Source organism: Spea bombifrons, chromosome 4 (assembly GCF_027358695.1).
Source record: "Spea bombifrons isolate aSpeBom1 chromosome 4, aSpeBom1.2.pri, whole genome shotgun sequence".
Taxonomy (NCBI): Eukaryota; Metazoa; Chordata; class Amphibia; order Anura; family Pelobatidae; genus Spea; species Spea bombifrons.
Genome location: NC_071090.1, coordinates 7,893,420 through 7,916,455, shown reverse-complemented (window position 1 = coordinate 7,916,455; position 23,036 = coordinate 7,893,420). Strand labels below are relative to the sequence as shown.

At 38.7% G+C, this 23,036-nt stretch overlaps 1 protein-coding gene across 2 annotated transcripts in view; it reads right to left on the bottom strand.

Annotated features, from left to right (window-relative positions):
* CALD1 (caldesmon 1) overlaps positions 1–22,579 on the bottom strand; it is an 81,276-nt gene extending 58,697 nt beyond the window's left edge. The window contains exon 1 of one of the 2 annotated variants that reach the window (XM_053464725.1): positions 22,442–22,579. The gene's annotated coding sequence lies outside the window, so the exon portion shown is untranslated. The remainder of the gene's footprint in view (positions 1–22,441) is intronic. The other variant, XM_053464728.1, reaches the window with a different exon arrangement.
* Positions 22,580–23,036: the final 457 nt, after the last annotated feature.

Genomic DNA, 23,036 nt, shown 5'->3' with positions numbered 1-23,036 from the left:
CCATTGACTAATTGAGAATTCTGGGTATATAAAGCATGTTTCTCTTATTTTACGGTGGCGAAATTATTCATGACAAGTACGGCATGGGTACCCTAGATCCACCCGTGGATAAAACGACGTATGTTTAATATCATGTCATTCGCATTAGAAAAAGAGCAGTGCTTTGTTGGAAACTGAGACATTAACATACACCAAGAGTAGCACATTAAAAGCCTGGTCCCGCTGACTTTTGGCTCTTGTCCCTATAACCTAATATGGTGAAGCATTTTTTTTGCCCAAATTTAACAGCCGTTCATTGAGCACTGTGCCACGGAGATCTGTTTAGAATACATTTAATTTAAATGTCAAGTACGTTTATATTAAGTGCGCCATAACAGAACTTGTAATGTTTAACACAATACAGACCCACGGTGATTTTATTTGCAGGAATATGGCTAGAAATAAGAACTGTTCATTCTGCAGAGTCGACAGTTAATGTTGTAGATTTTAAATATAAACAAGAAAAAAACATTGATGGGATATGTATATATATATGCTCCCTTAGAAGCTCTTTCCACTCATGTGGAAGCACTGGAACTAACTGGTGTTAAGTATGTCAAAAGATGTGTTTGGCCAGGGGCGTAACTAGAAACCTCAGGGCCCCGGTGCGAGAATCTGTTAAGGGCCCCCCACCCCCAACCCATCTATCCCTTTCTTACGATCTACCCTCTCCCTCCCTACCCCCCCTTCTCACGATCTACCCTCTCCCTCCCTACCCCCCTTCTCACGATCTACCCTCTCCCTCCCTACCCCCCTTCTCACGATCTACCCACTCCCTCCCTACCCCCCTTCTCACGATCTACTTACTCCCTCCCTACCCCCCCTTCTCACGATCTACCCACTCCCTCCCTCCCTACCCCCCCCTTTGTAGGTCACTTACGGTCAACTCCATATGCCGGCGCTCAGCGTCAGTCAGGGGGGCCCAAGAGTTGCCGAGCGGTCGTTTTCAGCAACCGCTCGGTACCCCTTGGGCCCCCCTGACTGGCAGAACTCCAGGGCCCGGTCGCAGTCGCGACCCCGGTAGTTCCGCCACTGTGTTTGGCCAAACTCCTTCATGGAAAGTAGCTAGGGGTGGGGAAAGGGGTCAATGTACATGGGGGGGATTCTGAATCCAACATTTGCAAGGGGGGGTCATCATCATTTAAAGGGATCTCTCAGCTATCATATGTATTAATGAGCACATGATGGCAGCAGTGGCAACCTTAAGAAGATATCTTACCGCACCAAACCCCCCCCCCCGTTTCACTAACGGACATGCAGCAAAAGGCTTTTTGGTGGACATTTCACTACCACCGACCACCGACGTCCACAAGCCTTATTACAGACATTGATTTCCTTGTAACTCGTTTCTTGTTCCACTACTGCACCCCAAACTGTACGATGATTGAGACTTTAAGACAATCTTCTTAGTGTTCAAGTAGTTTTTACTTTTATTTCTGCTTTTATATAATACTACATTAAAACAAAATATGCACTGTAATATTATTGTACCATGACTAGAGGGCATCTGAGAAGAGAATGCACTGCTTTATTGTTGGCTAATCTGTGAAAACTTGGCACCAGGAATATTGATGTTTTATGACAGGCCTTGACTTGGATCTTAAACATTGTTCTTCTACAATCCAGCCAAAAATCATAATATAGTAATGCACAATAGAGCTGTTTGCTTACCGTCGTATTTACACCAAGGAATCCTTTTTGGTAAGCAACTGTGGTTCGTCAGCAGCATCATGTTTTTTAACCAAAATAAAGAATTACTCAAGTTTGCTTCCAGTGCTTGATGGTGAATTGCCAAGTTTGCTATCTCTTCCATTAGTAAAGACCCCAGAGGCATTGTTGGGTTTTAATAAGGTCAAAGTATTTAATAAACACTCTGATGACATAACAGCAACATAAAAACTTGATATACCATCCATTGCATTAATTAACTTGTGGCCAACATATGAGGGAGAGGGTGGCAGCTCTCGTGGTACATTTCCTCTTCCAAATGTTGATCTAACATACTGACATTGCAAAGCACGGTGGTTTTGTCCATGCACCCCCAGGGACGCCACCAGGGATGATGGGAACCCACCATCTAGCTTATTCGCTAGAGCACCTGGGCTGGCTTCCCCAGGACAACCAGCACTAGACGCAGCTCCCCTTTCCTATCAATAATGCTGCCCCTGCTTTGCTGACAAAACTGAGAGAGGAGGGAGGCCTTGAAAACCCAGGGTTTAAGTAGGGTTCAGGTGCCTGACCCTGGACCACCTCCAAAACCTACCCCCTTAAATCTGCGCCTTAATCCCATCGAATCCCCCAGCCCTCCTCATCATGTAGCCCTTGGCCTCTAGGTGATCTGGGCTCTATCTGAATATATCTTGTATCTTGTATGATTTAATATTTGTTTAATGTTGGATCCTGTCATAATATGAATAGGCTCTGAATGTTACTGAATATAACCGCTGGCCAGAATCCCTAACCAGCTCCTTTTATCTTTAGCAAGTTAGTTTGATTTTGGGAAGAACAGGCAGAACTTGATAGAACTGGATGAGGACTGCATCTGCTTAATAACCACCATTTACCATATTCTGGAGATATAAATTCTGTTAACATACGCCTATACAGGCTGCGTCCTACCTGAAGAAGACTCAAAGCCAGTCAATGGTCTTTGGAATCTTTGATTGATGGCTAGTTCAGAAAGTTCAAAGGCAACTGTAGCAGATCCACGTGAACATTGAAAAGATGGTTTCGCTCTTAAATCTTTTTGATTTAAGAGTCTTAGGATGCTTTGCCTATTAAAATGCTCCTTTTTCAACTGCATATCAAAATATCACTTTATAAGACAAGGTTTTATTGCCTGTGGTAAAAGCATCAAGTTTTTATCACCAAATTCTGCTTTGGGGTTCACAGACATGTAAACCAACAATCCATTTATCATTAGTAATAGGATCCATCCTATGTGTCACATGCTGCTTCCAAAGCTAAAGAGCATTATAGCTAAGAAACACCCAATTAAATGCATATTTAAAATTCCATGGGTTTACTGTAACAGTAAGTAATAGGTTGAGATGAAATTCCACTCAGTAGCTGAAAATGATTTAGAGATATCATGAAAATCATCCTACAAAGTTAAAGTGGGTATCAAATGGCATATAATAAAGTTTGCAAATGTTTCCTATAGAGGTAAAAAGGTTACAACTGAGACTGCTTTCCAAGGGGAATCTTAATATTTATGGGGAAGCAGTATTATTTACAAGTTACACAGTACTTAAAGTTAACTTAATTGTTTGAGTCTTATGGGGACATTTTCGATTATACGGCACGTATCAGATCACATGAACAGTGCATTCCTGCTTGAGAGCGTGTCAACATTTAGCTTACTGGTGCCATTAGAGAGTAAAGAAATCGGCCATTGCCATATCAGTATGATACCTTCCATAAGCACAGTCCAGAACTGAAATACAAGGCAGATACCGTCTACACACACGCACCAAACTCTCAAGACGCATGTTTGATCCATCATGGTCCTCATTAACAGGGTTAAGTTGGCATCTCTTGAATCACAAGACTGTTATACTCCGGGACAAACTATAGGACCCCAAAGAAAATGCATACAACAGGACTGTCCTTGTAGGATGGATTAGACTGATATGCAAGTGGAGATTTTTCTAACCTACTGGCACAAGTGAGCTACATCTTGAAACTGCCCTTAGTAGGGATGCAGTATACCGCAGGCTACTAGGACCCTGTATGTTCTCAATTGAGCTAGTCCCAAACATACAGTATTTGTACGAGTTTTCTCACTTAGAGGATCTATTAAGGTTCCCCTTAAGTGATGAGTCCAGACATGGCCCTCCTTGCTCACTTGCGACTAGAGAGATGCCCACTTCATCTTGCTGGTAAAGCATATGAAAGGTGAAATGTACATTGGGAAATGGTTGGATGAGTTTGGTGTGGAAGAACTTGACCGGCCACACAGAGCTCTGACCTCAACCCCATTGAACACCTGTGGGATAAACTGGAACGGAGATTGCGAGCCGGACCTTCTCGCCCAACATCAATGCCTGACCTCACAAATGGTCTACTGGATGAATGGGCAAAAATTCCCACAGAAACTCCCCCAAAATCTTGTGGAAAACCTTCCCAGAAGAGTGAAAGCTGGTATAGCTGCAAAGGACCAACTTTATATTAATAAGTTAATAAATGTTTCCAAGGGCTACCTGCAATCGTTTGTGGTTTAGATAAGTCTTTGGGAATGCTGAGAAACAGCATGTTATATAAATCTTCGCAGATCTGAACTTTATATCACATAATAATATAGTTATAGCCTATAAGTGCCCTGTTTTTGTGCCACAACACAATACGGGCATTCCCTACAAAACTTAAGAATGAGGTTAACATTTTGCATGATCTGTCTGTACTTGTAGAATGTAGGGAACGGTACCATTAATATCTCTCTTTTCCTGCTTGAATGTTGAGTTATGACATAAGCAAAATAACACTTAATCCTTGCATCAATTACATTTTACACAATATAATACGTTACTATGTTTAGCTGTGTCTATGTCGCATGTAGTATGTGTGAGTTTATGCTTATGTGCGTTAAAAATGACTTAGAAAAAGGTTTTCAAATGTTTTCCAGTAATTGGACAGAACTTGTTGTTGTCCAATTAAAACTTTTTTCCCTGTGTGGGTTTAAAAAAAACCTTTTATTTTTTTATATAGAACAGGATATTTAAAAACATATTATTATTTTAAGTAAGATTTTATAGTATTCTTTAGTACCTTACATCTTTACCATCTTACATTTTTATATATACGTAAGACAAAGGATATAAAACATCTGAGAGCCATATGTATACATTATTAGAGATTAGCCATGATTGGTTACTATATGGACTGCCATTGGAAAGAACCAGATCCCTCTCCCCAAATCCTTAAATTCCACACATACTGGGAAACATCTGTGCCTGTCTTTCTCTGCAAAGAAAAATTCACTTAATGTGCTGATCTAGAGAGTAGATCATGGATGCATGTGCCTCAACAAGGTGTGTATGGAATTAGTGATGTTCCATGTACGCTGAGGTTGAAGATGAAGTTACGGAGAACATCGTTCCATGACTGGAACTTCTGCTAATCTGGATTTAAAAGGAACTATGTTCTTAAGGGTCGAACTCCCACGTTTCCCCCCCTGTATAGTCATATTGTCAGTAGTGTTCCTAGAAATGTGTGCTAAGTAGGTTTGTGTTCCTTGAAGAAGAACCGCAAGAAAACTTACACGACTTGCATGGGTGTGTTTGCTGAGGGTCACTTTTTATGGCCAGATTTTGGACACCATGGGATGGTACCTCATGTAAGATCATGTCAGACGTGCTGAGCTTGAAGCAAACAATGCAGGTGAATTTTTGCAATTTTTGGGACAATTTATGGCTTGCGTAAGGACGTTTGCAGGATAAACATCTATCGATTAGGTTGCATGCTCCTTAACGTGATGCATAAGATGCAAGAACCAGCTTCCCCAAATAACAGAGGATCGTTGGTAGGGGAATACTTGCATGAAACATAGAAATAACATACAATGTTCAAATTTATGAGACTAATGTGGCATATACTTTATAAAAGTACGGTGGGAATTACCCTTTAACATGATGTAGTCCTTTCTTTAAATTGTCTTCAACTGTAATTGCCATAGGATGTATAAGGAATTAACTTTTAATTAACTATCACAAGTTTAAACCATCTATGTGCATGAATGAGAATCATAAGAATCATAGTTTTAAAACAGGCATCTCAAGGTTTACTTATCCATGTAAAATAATAAAATAAAATAAAAATCCAAATTTTAAACTGTCTGAAAGGTGAAAAGTAATTAATTAACCCAAAAATTCCTCAAACGTCAGCAGGCCTTAAATAATTCTTCAGCAAAAAAAAAAACACCAAATCCAATTATAATGTTCTTTGCTGTAAAATCTCAGCTTAGATGTGGTGTAAGAGGTAAACATTCCTCGGGGCTTTGTCATGCATTCTTGGTCTCTTGTGATGGGTTAGAAAGTTATGGGGTAGCCTTTGATTAGATAATTGCAGCGGGTGCGCATCCCATGAAAAGAGATTACCTGACGATAAATGGAAAGAAGGTATGTCAAATTTGTAAAACCTCAACGTCAATTTAAGTGAAAAAAAAAGTAATAATTGCCCACAGATGGCTGGAAGATTTTTTTTTTTTTATCGAAGCGATAGAAAAGTTAAACAAGTGTTGCAGAATGAATGTAGGAGGCTAGCCCAGGAAGCTAATAATCATTATTTTTTATATATATTTTCATTCAGCCTTGAAGAAAGCTGTGTTTTTGAATTTACTTTACAAGCTTTTGGTGCTGATATAGGAGGTCACCATTGAAGGGTGTCATGTGATCGCCGGGTGCCGCCCCTGACTGAAAAATCTCGACCGGCAGACTGCTTTATGGCAGAGCTTTCCTCAACAGTCTCAGCTGAAGGATTTTCTAGTTAAGAAACATGCTGTGTAGCAGACAGATTAAAGATTAGAGTTCAACTGCAAATAAAACCACAAGTATGAAAGAATTGAAGGCACCGTAGATTACGAGAACCAATACTTAAAAATATGAAACCGTATTACTGCTTTATAAATAAGAAATGAAGAAACAAGAAATCCCTTGTTAAAAGGGTCCCCTTTCTAAAAGGCCCTTAGGCCCCAACCCTTTCAGCTTCCCATCTGCACCAATGAGTACCGGCCAGGTTGGCTCCATCACTGATGGGGAGAATGCCAACGTTCAGTAGACTCAGCGGTGCTAGATGCCACGAAACGGCCAACAGCTGGCAAACAGGAACCACTGCTTGCGTCACCGGTGCCTGGAGAAATGTCATGGCCGCCCCTTTAAAGGTGATATTTCAACCGGACATTGAAGCGAGCCCAGGCCTAAATGATTGTGATATCAAAAGGTATGATATACTCCTGAGGGATTTATTCACAAAACTGTGAAGATGAGATGCTTTTAGCCATTTACTGTAATTTAACAATGCAGTAGGAAAGGCCGTGAAGAGGGCAGGGCTTCTATTTCATGGTTTTTTAACGCGTAAATAGGAAATAAGTGTTTTACTGCACACAAAAACATCTTTATTTCACTGCCCAACCTCCAAGCTGGGCAGACTTAAAAACAGGAAATGTCATGGGGCACTTCAAAGGTACAACGTTTTCCCCCCCGTCCCTATTATTATTAAATCCAACTTGAAGGACCGGCACGTTCCTCTGAGACTCAGCACACCCAGCAACAACACCCCTGATCTATAGCTGGAACATAATCAACTAAAATCTCTCTTATTTAGGACTGTCCTGGCAAGCTGGGATGGGGTCAAGCTAATACCAAGTCAGTTTCTGCCCGGTTACCTTCAACGGGTGCGTTCGTTCATAAACCATGAAAGCTCATAAACATCAAACCAGGGCAATTAGAGATAGAGCCGTCCCTACCACATACTCATACTTGGTGGTTGCCTAGATTGCTGAGTTGGTGTTGGTGACATGAGATGGAAGTCCAGTTCACCAAGGCTCTAAAGGAATCTAGACATCTTGTATCCTGTTGGAAGACAATATGTAATTCCTGCACGAAATGTTGCTTCCTTGTCATGCGAGAGAAGATAAGACTTCTAAATAATTTAAGGCTGTATTGTCCTACTTCTTAAATAATTTGAGTCTCTATTTTCCTACTTCTATCACAGCCTGGAGAAGCAAGTTTACAAAAAACCCTTTAAAAGTCAGTGTAACTTGAATAACTCATTATAACAGATTATGAATTTGATTAATAGCCTGTCACTAATATCCATTAAATGGCTTATTACTAGTTATTAGGTATATGATACCCTGTTTTTTCTTTACATGTACTTCATCAAAGTAATAACTTTAATGACGTCCCATAATTTTGAGAAGCCAGAAGCATATATTATATAGCTTATTTTTTTAGTCAATTATCCAAAAATAATAAGCACTGTCCATTCAAATAAACACTGGAAAAAAAATGTGGAATGCCTAAAAAAAAAAAGAAAACAATTTAGCTGAGTGTGTGTACCGGCCAAAAATTACAGAGTGGGCATGGAAGTATTCTGAAACTTTAATAAAATAAACTTTTCCAAACATCTCAGACTTATAGAAAGAAAACAAACAGAATATTTGGCCTGGAATGGCACATTTCATGTCAGTCATGTTAGTCAATCAGAGCCTACAATATGTGCAAACATATTCATAAAGAGGTATTTCACAAGGAAATTATACATTTCTACAAGTAGGTGGCTCATGACCACTTTTGGGCTGCCTTAGTTCTCTAAGGTTTGGTTTTGTTAACTTCATCTTATGGCTGGGGACCAAGTGTTTGGTCATGTACACTCCCTGCCCTAACATGATGTTACTAACCTTGAGCCCTAGTACTCCACTAGGTTACTCAAGGTGAACCCCACAGAGTTCCCAGGTATGTATATTGTTGGGAACTAAAAGGTACAGGCCACTGTTGTCCAACCAGTGGCCTCTGAGGTGGTTGTGATCCCGTATGATTTTTTGATGGCCCCTGCTTGTTTGAAAACCTGCTTAGAAACTGGTTTGGAACTTGAATCACACTGAGGTTTAAGAATAGTCACTGTTTGGGATCCCCTAGCACCACTACATGTGGACTAATGTTTCACTCTTCATCTTTTATTGGTCCAGGCACATTATTATTTATTAAAAAACTAAGGCGTATGATCAGATTTCAGATTATCAATTTTTCTCTGCATATTCCAGATTCCTTCTAAATTACATTCTTCAAATAAAGGAAGTCTTTCAGAAACAAGAACAATATCAAAAGAGGATAATACTGAAAGATTGCAATGGTTCTGGTAGACCAAAGCTACAGAAATCCCCAAAAATAACTAAAAATATTTTCCTTATTAATAAACCAAATGTTCTGTGTTTTGCATTACATCTTAGATTACATTTGTCCTAAAGTTCTTCTGAAATAGGACTTGCTTGGGAAGATGTATCAGGCTCCAAACTAATTTGATACAGCAAATAATCAGTTCCATAATCCCCCAACCTTTCTCCTGGTGATTGAGTCCATTGGGTGTGGTTGGACAACTCTCTTTCTGGAAGAAGGGGAAGTGAATTTTGGTTAAGATGGAGGAAAGGGTGCACTGCGATAGAGAGGAAGGCGCTTAGATATTCCCATAAAATAAGCAAGTGTTGGGATATGTGTATGCTAATTATCATTGACTGCAGACCAGAAACACGTTTTATGAATATAACCCCCAATGAGAGTCTTGGGTCTATGATATCACAGTGTGACCTCTGATACAATAGGCATAAAAGAGAACTTCCCATGGTGGCCCTTCCCAGAAAACTCCCTCTTCTGTTCCTCATAAGAGGCAGGAAGATTGTATCCAGGTTGAGGAGGCAGAGCTTGTTACACATAAGTACAGGAATAGCCTTGGATTAGGGCCAAACACTGCCCTTCGTCCGTAGATTAAACATACTGACCAGTGGGCCAGGTAATCAGCCTCTGGACTAAAACCCAAGGTTGCCAATGGTCACAAATAGCAACATGTTGAAAAGTTGCCTGTCTATCCTGTGTTGATGCATTTAGTTGATATTTTAATATTCCAAAGGTGTCCCGAATCTCTTTGTTGACATTCATGGCTGCTAGGTGCAACTATTGAGCTATCTGTACTCCCTTTAGAATTAGACTATTTGGATGTGGGTGATCTACCGTAATATAACGTGATGCAGTGATCCTACATTCACAAAGCTACTTGGACAGAAATTTCAACATTTGACATAATATATAATAAAGCATACATTGTTTAAGTAAAACCAATTTTATCAACCTACAAGAAATGGCTCATTTTAAACTATACATTAACCCTTTATATGATCATGTTATAAAAGCAGTTTTAAATTACAAACCAAGTACAAAAAAAGAATGTTACTCAAGAAAAAGGTGTGTGATGGGAAATGCTATAAAGACATGACAATTTTTTTTTTAAATGCTGATTGTAAAATTAAAAAAAAAAAAAATGACATTTTTTATGATCCTGGATCTGGTGTGATTTTTTTTCTTAGGTGCTGACATGTTCTTATTTAGATTTTTTTATGTCATTTGCCAGATGGAAAATTATTACTTTCCAAGTTATTTAAATTAAAGCCATTTCTAAACGCCTATAAATCAGTGGAAGGGTGTCATGATATAAATAGCTTTGTTAATGGAACGTTAGCATCTCTTTTCAAACATGGAGCTGCTTTATATTGCTGTGTTGCTGAGGCCTGGTGAATCGCCTACCTCAACTATTTAAACAAGCAACAGAATCATTTGTTACTCCATTCCGTTCTTGCTTCCTGCCATCTAAGGAATCGAGGTCCACTTGGCAAAGCCAGGACTTTTCCAGAAGTATCTGTTTCATGAACAATGCTCTTTCCAACTGATACTTTATATATTCCTGTTTATTGCAAGGATACACAGTTTCCCTTTCATGCATAGTAAACTCTGCAAGATTTTCCATTCTTCATATAACATCTAAAGGAAAATTAGAGCCCAAGTCAAATCAGGCTTAATGAACTTGATAAAATGTGTAGGCTGTCCTGACACCAACTTTTTTTTATTTAACCAGTTGATCTATTGATACATTTAAATAGTAGTCAAAAGAATATGTCTACTGTGTGAAGACATTCTTGAGATAATGGTTGACTAAGAATTCTGGAAGATCTACAATTATCAAATTATTTTATTGCCAGATAAATGATGCCTTGGCTCCTCCGAAGTGTTGGTCACTACCTTTAGGCCAGCCTGAATGCATTAGAAGTGTTATAGGTATCCAGAGTTGGCACAAAGATGGTTGTATTAGCCACAAAAGTGTCAGCACATACAGAGGGGACATCCGATCAAGCTTCCTATTGTAGAGCCGTGTTCATCTAAGCAAACAAAAAACATAATAGCCAAATTTCCTTAAGTTAAGCTGCCCAGGGGGCGAAAATGCAGCCTTGCCAGAACAGCCCTACACTTAATCAAGAACATTGTTCAAAGAGGATTACACAGTACTGTTATACAGCTAAATGTCATAGCTTGAAGCACTATATTAGAATGTGTGTTCATTTTTATACCTTAGGTAATGTTTCCTGATGGACACAATCCAAATTCCAAAAGAACATTGTCAGAGGGTCCTACTAGAAACCATCTTAAGGATTGGGAATGTCTAACTCCAAGTGGAGAGGAACCCAGAAGAACATAAAATCTCTTGAGGATGGAGGTAATTTATTTTTACATGCTAAATCACAGCAGGCTCCTACTGTGTCACCAAAGACACAGTAAAGTATGTTTAAAATGTTAATAAATACTGTATACAGCTTGTCTGTTCTAAAACAGATTTGGAACGCATGTTGGAGTTTCCTGAGAATTACTTGTTGCCTGAAGGATGGGACATAGACCCTTATTTAAAAGCAGACTTCCAAGCACAGATGTGTCCCATACACTTCAATCTTTATTATATTTCCATCAGTATCTACTACGCTATATGATTTACTTTCCTTCTTCCCTAACTCCCTTTACATACTTCTACTCAATATTACCAGTAATACCAGTATAGAAGTAGCCCCTGGTCTTTAACAAGCCAACAGAGTCCAGAATAAAAAGTGAGGTCACAAAAAAGTCTTTAAAGTGGCCACTGTAGTTAGTTTGTAGGGAAAGGAACACCATAACTCATTAGAAGATTGCCCTTGGCCAAACAATATACTATATTATGCCGCTATGAAACATAAAATCACAGCCATATTGATAAGTATATGTTTTGGGGGTTTTTTTTTTGCTTGAATCGTGATAAATAGCAAATATGCTGTTAAAATAAATGTAAGACACATTATCAGCATGGTATTTCTGGAGAAACAGGCATTTAGTGAAAAGATTAAAGGGCAAAATGACGAAACCATACCTATTACATTCTTGTTTTTCTTCATAAAGTTAAAGCAGACTGCATGAGTTATATCCTTTACCTTGATAATCTGTGATTGTCTACATGTGTAATGTTAGCATGATGGATCATATGGATGTATTGTAAGGTCACATATGTATATTATTAAATTTTCAATTACAGCCCCCTTTAGCTCTAATTATATAAGCCATCCGTTGGCACTGCATTCTTTGAGTTCTACACGACAGAATGCAAATATTGACCCATAAATTGTTCCCCCATGAATCCGACGGTAAAAAAAAAAGAGAACCTAGCCCTCTGAAAAGGCTGAAAAGTCTAAAACAGGCAATTGACGCAGAGCATGAATTGGGGAAATTAAAGTGCCAGTAAAGTCTTTCCTTCCCTTAAGAAAACAATTAACTCGAAAGCCAGGCATGCGCAATTAGAGGGCAGGCTGGCCCAGGGGGGCAGATGGGCAATTGCATGGTCAAAAAAACCAGGGCTGGTCCAACTTAGATCTGCCCACTTGCAGAGGCAGAAGCGCAGTGGGGTCAACTAAAGAGGGGTAATAGCACGGCGGCCGGCAAAGTGCGTGAGCAGGTAAGGGTGTGTGGTGTGGGTTACAGTGACTGTATGTATTATAGTGAATGTAGGTGTTATGGTGGGTATGTGTGTTAGCGTGTGTTACCAGGGGGAAAGGGGCCAGCCCTCCTCTGTGTGCAAATTAGTATTTTAAAGGATTCAGCAAAGAAGCCTACAATGTCCATAAGAAGCTTCAGATCTGCACTGCCATTACAGACACTACTAGCACAATGACATGACACGTGGCGTCAACGCTGCTTTCTTACTCACATAACAATTGTGGAAACCTTATTTTTTTAATACGAGAAAGATTTGCTTAATTGTTTTCTTGAGATATGAAAAAAAATATTTTCTGGTGCTTTTTAAAGCATGGTTATTCTTACACCTGTGTTCAAGCACCCTTAAAAGCACTCTAAACTATGGAGTGCTTATAACAAAGCAATCAAAACAGGTCAACTTTTCTAATCTTAAAGGGGCGTTAACTTCTCTCGTACGCTATTCTCCCATGTACTCACTGAGATGAGATGTGTCCTTTAGAAGGTCTCTTGTATCACACCATGGGCATGTACGCATTCTCAATGCATTCTCCTCAAAAGACAGGGTTCCAGATTGAGCCCTACTGGCCCCTCTCCATGATAAATACAGTATTTGCACGATTATAAGACTAGTTCGAGGTCATCTTTTATTCTGACCTCAGATCTGTGCTGCCAACCCTTCGATATAGCACTCTCGCCGCCTACCTGCTTTCAAAGACTTGGCTGACTCTGAAATGCAAGCCAACATGCGGACACGCGTACATTAGGTGCGGGTCACATGAGTTACACATCACTCACATGATCTCGCCACTAAGGAACTATCTTCATGAATACTGAATAATGCAGAATGATCTCCCACAGTCTGTGTTCCCCTTCACAATTTGGGGCAAATCTTTGTGGACTACATATCCCATGATTCTCAAGCTGCCTTAACATCATGAGACACAACCACCACCAGTCTAAACATTCATACAGAGACATAAGTACATTGAAGCCTTTCCTTCCAAACAACTAGCAACACTAAAATCGAAAGACAGGATGGCTCTCCAGCTACAAAAATATTTTTTCTAGGTGTAATTAAACGGTCATTTGACTTGTAAACTAACAGCCTACGTGCCATTCGTCTGCTTTTAAGATGAACCAAAATATTCCTATGGTGCACCAAAAAGCCAAGTAAGGTTAATTGGAGTTGCGAAAAGAAGGAACTCCATCCTTATACAGAATGTTCCTTCTTTCGTCGTCGTCGTCACACCTGTGTAAATGCAAGAAAACATCTGGTTCATAAATCTGTTTTTCCAGGTTCTCTGGAGAGATTCCTTTATGCATGTTATAAATACTTCTTCAGGGGTAACAGGATAGACCGATTCGGTACTCAGAACATTGCCGTCTCCAATAAACTCCCCTTAGGTTACATTCTGTCTGGAGGTTAAATCAATTATCCTCCCAAGGATGCCCTATATGAGTGACCCTTCAGGTGCTGGAGGGGTATATAACTTTGCAAAACTATTTCCATGTGCCCCGGTTACTAACGGGTTAAAAGAATATGTAGAAACATCAATGTTAATATAGAGGGGGGGGCTGTTGTTATCATAGCAAATAACATAACTAAATTAATCTATAGTCTTTATTGGTTGTGGGTTTTTTTTGTCTGTGAAATTATTTTTAAAGTATTATGTTTAAGAATTAAAGATCAACCAAATGAGTGGCAGCCTGTGGCACAGCCAGCGTTATCCCATCAATTTACGGTTGATTTGGTGAACTTCATGCCAGGGCTTCAAAAATCATATTACAAAATTAAAGGATTTTCCAAAAACAACGGCGTCCAATAAAGCCCAATTCCAGATGGAGACATATAGCTTTTTTCTGTGTCATTTTTTGCTGTTTAATTGACGCTTTCCAAAGAAAGTAAACGTTGCATAACTTTATCTTTTGCGAATACCCAACTAATTTATGCAAAAACCTGTATTTCATATTCACATTTTGATGTTAAGTAACTGGCACCTCTTTATACCGGTATTTATAAAAACCTGAATGTTTTGTAAAATGATTTGAAATATATACTGAGTACAGCAGAGAGGAAACATTGCCCCCATTCCAAAATATGGAGGAAATGAATACTGTTTTTTTGCATCATACGGCTGCTCATGATGTCATGTCACATACAGCCTGTAAGAGAAAGTCATGCTCGCCATGAACAATGGGTGGAAAATTGCTCATCTTGGCCTCCAGCCGAGTTACCATATTAAGAGGAGTCACTCATTACCCTGTCACAGGAACCACGACAGAACTGACCATGGCAAATAAAGGTAATTTTCATAAATTGTAGAAAGTGTTGGAAGTTTGGGCATTTCATTTATCGATATCATAATAGTGGTTTAGTTAAAAAAAAACTATAGTTCAGGGCTGTATTAGTTAGACAGAGCTGCAGGACATAGAATTCAGAGGTTTAGATTTAAATGTACAACGTGACATCCTTATGATATATGATGTGAGCGCAGATTTCTCACACTGTAGACTGATACTATAGAAGGCTGTGAAACTTGATTGCTTGTAATAGAAAACATAGAGAAAACATAGAGAAGTAAGCCAATAATACAAATAGAGGCTTTAGGTCAAAGTTAGGTACCTCTAAACTTTAACAGGTTAATATATCACATGGTAGTTGGAATACCAGTAGCCAATCGTACGTATTCTAGCAAAACATCAGAATTCAGCTAGCAAATGTGTGATTGGTTGCTTATACTCCTACTGATTTAAGTGGCGGCTCAGCTCCTGTTGACTAGGATGTGAGAGCTACTGAGCATGTGCAAGAAGTGTACACAGGAATGCTTCCTGGTTTCAGCGCAGGATGCTGGGGGGGAGGAGTTAAATGAAAAAGAACGAGGAAACGATGGACTTTAAATATTCAAACGAGGCTGAAGTTGGCCTTTAACCCAACATGGGATATAGTTGGCCTTCAATACGATACTTGTTTTAATACACATATAAAACAAAAATAGTTCATCATTTGTCGTCAGGCTCTGGCCCTACACATTTAACCCCTTAATGACAAAGCCTGTATATGTACGGGCTCAAAATGCATTGTTTTCAATGGGTTTAGGGACCGCTCATTGTCCTTAAGGGGTTAATGCATTCCTCTCCTATCGTCTCAACTTATCCTGTTATCAGATGGAAAGGCACAAGAAACAGGTTACTTCCTGTCTCTCTCCGAACACCGGCGTGGAGTCTGTGTATATATTTTCTGTAATTCCAGCTCATTTATACATTTTGCCTTGGAACTCTAAAAACACAGCATAGAAAACAAACTGGATGGTGTAAAATTAATGGATTTTCCATTTTAGAGGAAAATCCCGAGAAAAAAAAAATGGAGTGGAAAAAAAACAGAAATGGAGATTGTGGGAGCTGAACGTAAAAGATCAAAACCAAACTTAAAACATGTAATTTTTTTTTAAGTAAGTTAAAACTTAAAAACAAGAAAAGCCTCTTATTAATAGTAGATTAACATCCATACAAGGTCAGCTATTTCAATCTTCTGTATTAAATATTTTTGCCAGGCAACAATGAAAAAAAAAGCAGAAAAATCTGCTATAATTAGAATAAACTTATCTGCCTGTTATTTTAGTGCATTTTTTTTCTTCTGGTATTTTATTCCATATTAAGAAAACAAATAATTACAGTCATTTCCCAGATAATACAGATTATATTGCCAATTTTTTTTTTTTTTTTGGTCTTCAAAGATGTGATCTCACGACATTGCAAAACTAAAACCATATGGCATTTTTTATGTTAAATACCCATAAATATGATCTGCTGGTAAACTTCAGCGAAATGAATTCCATATTCCAAATAGTTTCATGTGTGGAACCGAACATTGTATTGTATGTTATATCATAGAATTTAAAGGGAAATTGTACCCGGTTCCTATTGTGGCTCACTAGGCAGTCCACTATTCAAGTAATCCCTTTATTATAATGTTTATGGACAGTATTGTAGGAAACAGGACTAGATTGTAAGCTTGCCGGGCTAGATTGTCAGCTCACAAGAGCAGGGCCCTCTTCTCATTTTGACCCGGTTGGTTATTGTGTGTGACTTTAAATTATCCCACTGATGGTAACGGCGCTAACGAATCTGCTGGAGCTTTATAAATAAATGTAATGTATGTAGGAAAATGTAAGGAATCGTGTAAGGGAGATCATGGAGATCCCGAGAAGCTAAATTGTCTACCAACAATCTCTCTGAAGTTTACAACTAATGATACACAAATGGGATGTTAATTACCGGCATAGCATATGGACCATGACAGTCCTTAATGGCGCTGTTGATGGTGGCCTTCTTTGAAACGTATGTGATTTACAACTTCATTTGAGTAAAAATCCTAAAAATATAATAAATTGTCCAAGGTAGGTTGTCTTATGAGCTCACAAGACTTATAAGATCAATGTAAACTATATGGGTTATTCCCTATTGGATTCTTGTTATTTTTATTATGAAGACATCCTGGTTCCTTCAAGATCCTGTGGATATTGAGAGTGTTTCCCTGCACTCACTGTGTGACTGTAGGAGACGTTCCTCTTCCCGGTTTCTGCTACATTTGACAGAGTTTTAGACACTAAGCAAACCTATGATATTTACAGGTTGAAATGTGAAATATTTATGTATTAAAACCCCTCCAATGCATATACTGTGGGGACAGAAATCCTTAAGTTTTACTGTCCCTGACAGCCACACTAAATCAGAAAGCCTATTAAAGCTTTATGAGTACTTTATGAGTACTTTATGAGTACTTTAATATGCATTCTTTCAAATATAAATAAAATAAGTTACCTTAAATAGAGCCTTGCAGCTGCTGCAGCCCTTCTCCTCCATGTCAAAACGATTCTGGCCACTGATTGGCTGCTTGTAGCAGCCAATTAGTGGCTGGAAAGCATCCTCATTGACTTGCACTGTGCAGTGGGGGCCTGGAACTGGCTGGCGGTAAGTATATCACTTATATCACGTAAGAAGCGGGACAAACAAACCTCCTGCACCCTTTGATCTATGTGATCCCCCCCCCCCCAGTTATCTCTCCCCTGTTGTTAAGTTGCTGATTGTTGTTTATTGGTCGAGGCAGCCTTTGTATGATGGGAATTAGGAAAATAACTTTAATGAGCAGATAACGCTGACTTTGCCACAGGCTGCCATCCATCCCGGCTTCCATCAGGTGAATTATTAAAGTAAATGTCTCCAAAGCAATTGCACCAAATGACAAACAAAATTCACAAACAAAAGGTAGATTTAATAATCATAGAAACATAGAAAGTGACGGCAGATAAGAACCAGTAGGCCCATCCAGTCTGCCCAACCTCTGAGTACTTTCCTTTAGTACTTGCCCTTATCCTATATCTAGCTTGGCCTTATGCCTATCCCATGCTTGCTTAAATGACTTTACTGTATTAACATCTACCACCTCTGCTGGAAGGCTATTTCATGCGTCCACTACCCTTTCCGTAAAGTAATATTTTCTTTGCCCCTCTAGTTTATGTCCTCTTGTTGTGGTAGTATTTCTCCTTTTAAATAAACTATCTTCCTTTACCTTGTTTTACCTTGTTTCAAATCAAATTTAGTTATGCTAAAAGCAGTGACAGTTCCCCTTTAAAAGATGTTTTTTTTATATGTTTTTTATTCTTCTTTACATACCACAGAAAACATGAGAATGCCTGTCTGTCCCACAACCGATATCTAGTGTAATGCTGGTTTTTCTTTGTTAAGTGAACCATGTCTTTGTTTTGTAATTTGTTTTCCAGCTGTACGACTAAGATAATGGAATAATTAAATGGTTTCTTCTTACTCTGTAACCACATGACAATTTCTTACATGGTCGGCGGCAGTAAATGCATCGTAAACATCCTCTTGGTATAAAATATATTCCAGTCTTTGTTCTGAGGTTGAAAAGCAAGTATTTTGTTATTGTCTTGAATTCGACAAAAGTTAAAAGCAAATTATGTGGATTTTTTTTTTCCATTTTAAACTATTTTTCATACATTAGAATGTATGTATCTTGTTTATCTCCAGCTACACGACAAACTATACAGATCTAGGATGAGTTTAAGCTGCTATTTGGGAATCTGGAGAAAAAAATACTCAAGAAATTACGCTAAAACTTAAGACATAAAGGAACTTGGGTAAATAATTACGCATTTCATAAACGTAACATGCACCTACTCTCCATTAGTAGCTCTCATGAATATTTTAAGGAGCATTAAGTCTGAACTTGACATGTTGGAAGATGTTGCAGAAACTTTCGGCAAAACCTGAGCCAACTACCTCCCAAAAAGATGTGCCAATGATAACGGGTGTTATTTACGAAGCCCATATTTTAGTTGCAGTTTTAAGTTGCAGTTAAGCAGCAGGCTTTATATTACCTATATGAACAGGATCGAGATACAAAACCCAGAAGCTGCTGCGCTACCATGAAAGGATCGATTGACTTTGCTTTATGTGCCCCCATTGACCTCCTGCCTCCCAGCATCATACAAAAAGAAAGAGCCGGCCCTGCTGGGCACACAAACCGTTTCAACCTTTTTTAAGGGTTAATAAAAAGTTTTAGCTTAGTTGAGCTGGACTTAGCTCTACAGCTGTCAAGTTTAGCTGCTGATCTTAAATGTTCTCCTGGAACCAAGGCCAAGTTGAGTTCATCTGGTGAGTCTCCATGCTACATCACCTTGGTCTATATGAAAATTAAGAATTATAAGGTTCTTGCAAATAATCTTTACTACTCATGCTTACCAAAGACAACATAAACCTCTAGGGGGAATTAATAATGTTTGGTGATTATCCCAGTAATGGACAAGTGGTAGGGAGCGAGGCGTGCCGCAACACTCCTCAACTGCGGCCTGGAGTTTCCCCTTAGTTCCAAGGCTATAGTTATTTCCCATGATGCTGCATTTTCACAATCCTAATAGAAGATTCCACTTTACATTATGCTGTATGACACAATATTATTAGATAAGACCCCCCCCCCCTATCAGGTATCCTGCTATCTACTGTGTCTCTATTGAGAGGGAGCTTGCTGGGTGTCGCTTTTTGTTTAGTTACTAGTAGCCTGTCTCACACAGCGAGCTGAGTATGTCTGACCCTCTGAAGGACTTGAGCTTCATTATTGACTCTCAGTTACCCAAAGACACAAAGTGAGCTACAAGCGCTGTGCTGTCAAGTTGCGGTGGTAATTACTTAGAATGTTGCAGTAAACAGACTGTATACATAAAATACACATAATCCCAAATTAAAAAGGCAAATGAAAAACAGCATTGTTTTTTTTGATGGTATGTCCCTTTAAGATGTCTCCCTATGGGTCTAAAACAAAAACAGCTGGGCACATAATACATGGGCCCCCCTTCCCTGCATTAAAGAAGGCCCAGGATAGATAGATAGATAGATAGATAGATAGATAGATAGATAGATAGATAGATAGATAGATAGATAATCTTAAATAATATAAGTGACTGTGAAGGCTGAAAACCTTTGTATAAAGGAATGAGTAAAATTACCGTTATGAAAGGTATAACGGATTGGAAGACGGCTATCAGACTCAGTAGAGATAAACTGAAGGAATGTAATCACTAGGGACAATACCTTGTGGCTGAGAGATGTGTCAGAGATAAACTTTCTGGCCCTTTCCCCAGCTTCCAAAGGCATCTGGAACAGCCTGAGGGTAGTAACATTCCTCAGATTGCTGCGAGAGATGCTTGAGTGGTCCTGAAACCATCAACATCTCCAACACCCATACAGCAGGAAATGTATAATCTCTACCAAAACATTTATCCACTTCCCTGTAACTTCTCCGTTCCAGAAAAGTCTGGATCACATTTCAGGCCCATCTGGAACCCAAAAGGTTAAACATGACTGCCTATATTTAAATACAATGGGGGGTATTTATAAAGGAATGGTCAAAGGAGCCGGGACATTCCTTTAGGTCCTATGGTGATAAAACCAGAATAGTACTTTGCAAACGACCCTCTTATTTGATGCATAAAACTAGATAAGTCACTTATTTTCCTGTCTGAAGATGTTATAGGTGATCATGAAAGGAGTTGCAGCCCAAAGCATCTGGCGTGTCTGCGGTTGCTGATAACCATGTCCACAGCAGCTGGAGATCCATATCTGAGCATGATGATGGGACAGAATTGATAATGTGCTAGTGTAGGAACAGCTCAATGTTACCTCTCGATGGTAACTGCAGGCAAGAATAGTCAGAAGCGACCAGGTGCAAGTTAGACTCAGTATGCGATGTCAAGAAATACCATTAAGATGAAATATCAAAGCAACATCTGATATATTATGGGATTATTTGGAATGTTCTGTTTTCTTTTGTACTACCAGATGTGCCGAATTTGATATAACGATTCACATGAAACTGCAAACTGATATATTTCCAGAGCTTCAGGAAGCAAAAAATCCAGGAAAGTGATCAAGGGTATCTCTTAATCCGCATCATGAAAGAAACACTATCTGTATCTATATCTTTTTTTTGCCCTAGAGAAGATAGCCCAAGGATGTTTGGAATACCAAGTGGACCAAGCATAATAACATGCAGCGTTGTAAGCTCTGAAGACCCAAGAGTCATCTGCAGAAGACCTCAGCCGTTGCAGAAGCTCTTCCATCAGTATCATGATTGACAGTTCTGCTTGCAAGAGGATCCTGGCATTGATAAACCCAATATACATGTTTAACGAGGACATCATTTCCGTATACTGCGCCAACGTTTGGGCAACCACAATATATCACGACTTAATCTCAAAAGTACCCTTCTTACTGTTGTCACACACCAAATCGAAGGAAGAATACCAAAAATGAAAATCAAAGTAAAGGGCAGATTGGTGCTTTAAGTAACCGCTCAAGGTAATGAAGTGTGGAATTACAACTTGCTTTGCTGTTTGGTTTTTCAAGCATAATCCGTTAGGGGTTTATGAACATGAAAAGGAGATCTCAGATAACCAAAAGGTTATCAGATCAGTCATTCCTTTCCAAACAGGATTACCTCCAGCTAAGTGTTTTTATCTTAAACTCATGAATTCAAAGCAACACAAACTATCTCCAGCATCCATCACACTTCTCCATGGTTTAGTTAGCTGCCTCAGCATGTCTCAGTAGTATACAAACTTGCATCGCCTCTTCCAGGAATTACTGTCTACAGGATAAATATTACATTGCACGTATTAATAGCGCCATAAAGACTATATTAAATTCATATTAACATGGAATAAGACATACTGGTGCAGAAGGAAAAGAGGGCCCTGATCCTGGGAGCTTACAATCTATTGGGATGCTTATTTCGTAATATTCCTACATGTTGCCCCTCCTCTGCTTTCTGCTTTTTAAACAAAAACAGTAGCAGAATCTATAAATATAAAAATTTAGATTTTAGAAAAGTCAAATGAATTTGGTTAAAAAAAAACATAGATTTAGCTAAAAAGGTAATAGATTTATTTATTAAAAAATGGGTTCTGCTGCATTTCACCTTCTATAAAAAGCATGGTGGTAAGAATTAGACTGTTTTTATACAAAATCCCAACTCACAGCTATTGCAATTAAATGAATACCGGTAAACAATAGAAACTGAAACATTGTAAGCTTATTTTCTAATTTCAGCTACATAAAAAAGAAAACAATAACAAAATTTGCATTTATGTATTAAAATGCTACAATATCTAACACCTTCATCAGATCAGTGGCATATGTTCAATGCATTGTCACATTCTGCTGGAGCTAAAGGGTTAACCAGGATATTCTTGTTTTTTTTATTATTATTCTTTTGTTGGTTTCAGTGCAAAAAATCTTAATAAAAAATATAAAAAATAATGATAATAATAGAAAAAAGAAAAGTAGATCCTTACCTCTCTGATGAAAAGAGCTTGAAGCAGCAAGAAAAGAGAATTCACTGCCTTGAATAGGAGGACAACCCAAAAAAAAAACCCCACACAGGCACACAGCTCTATTGAATAAAAGTACAGACTCTGTGTAGCCACTCCTTAAAGTCCATGCTAAATGAATCCTTATCCCTGATGTTTACAATTGGCAGCCAGTGGTAGGCATTGTCTTGAGCTTATTTTAATATGCAGCCAATCAGTCTTTCTCAAACCAAAGGTGGGTTTAGCCTGTATTGCACAAATGCCTATCATTCCCTAAACATTCTCAGGAAGCCACTCATCAAAAAAAAAAAAAAAAAAAAGAAAAAAAAAAAAAAAAAAGGAAAAAAAAATCCACGCAGCTTGCCAAATCTAGCTACATGTCCTTTTTTGGTTATGCATTGCAGAACCTCTGTAAGTAAATCCACTGTCAGAAATGTTAATCTTCCCCCAAAAAAATAAAAAAAAAAAGCAAGCTAACTTGTTGAACATCGAGAGCTCCCATTTTAAATGCTACGATTTATTTATTTGAATAGAAAAGAAATAAGGTGAAACAAAAGGAAACGTCCAACATCTGGAAGAG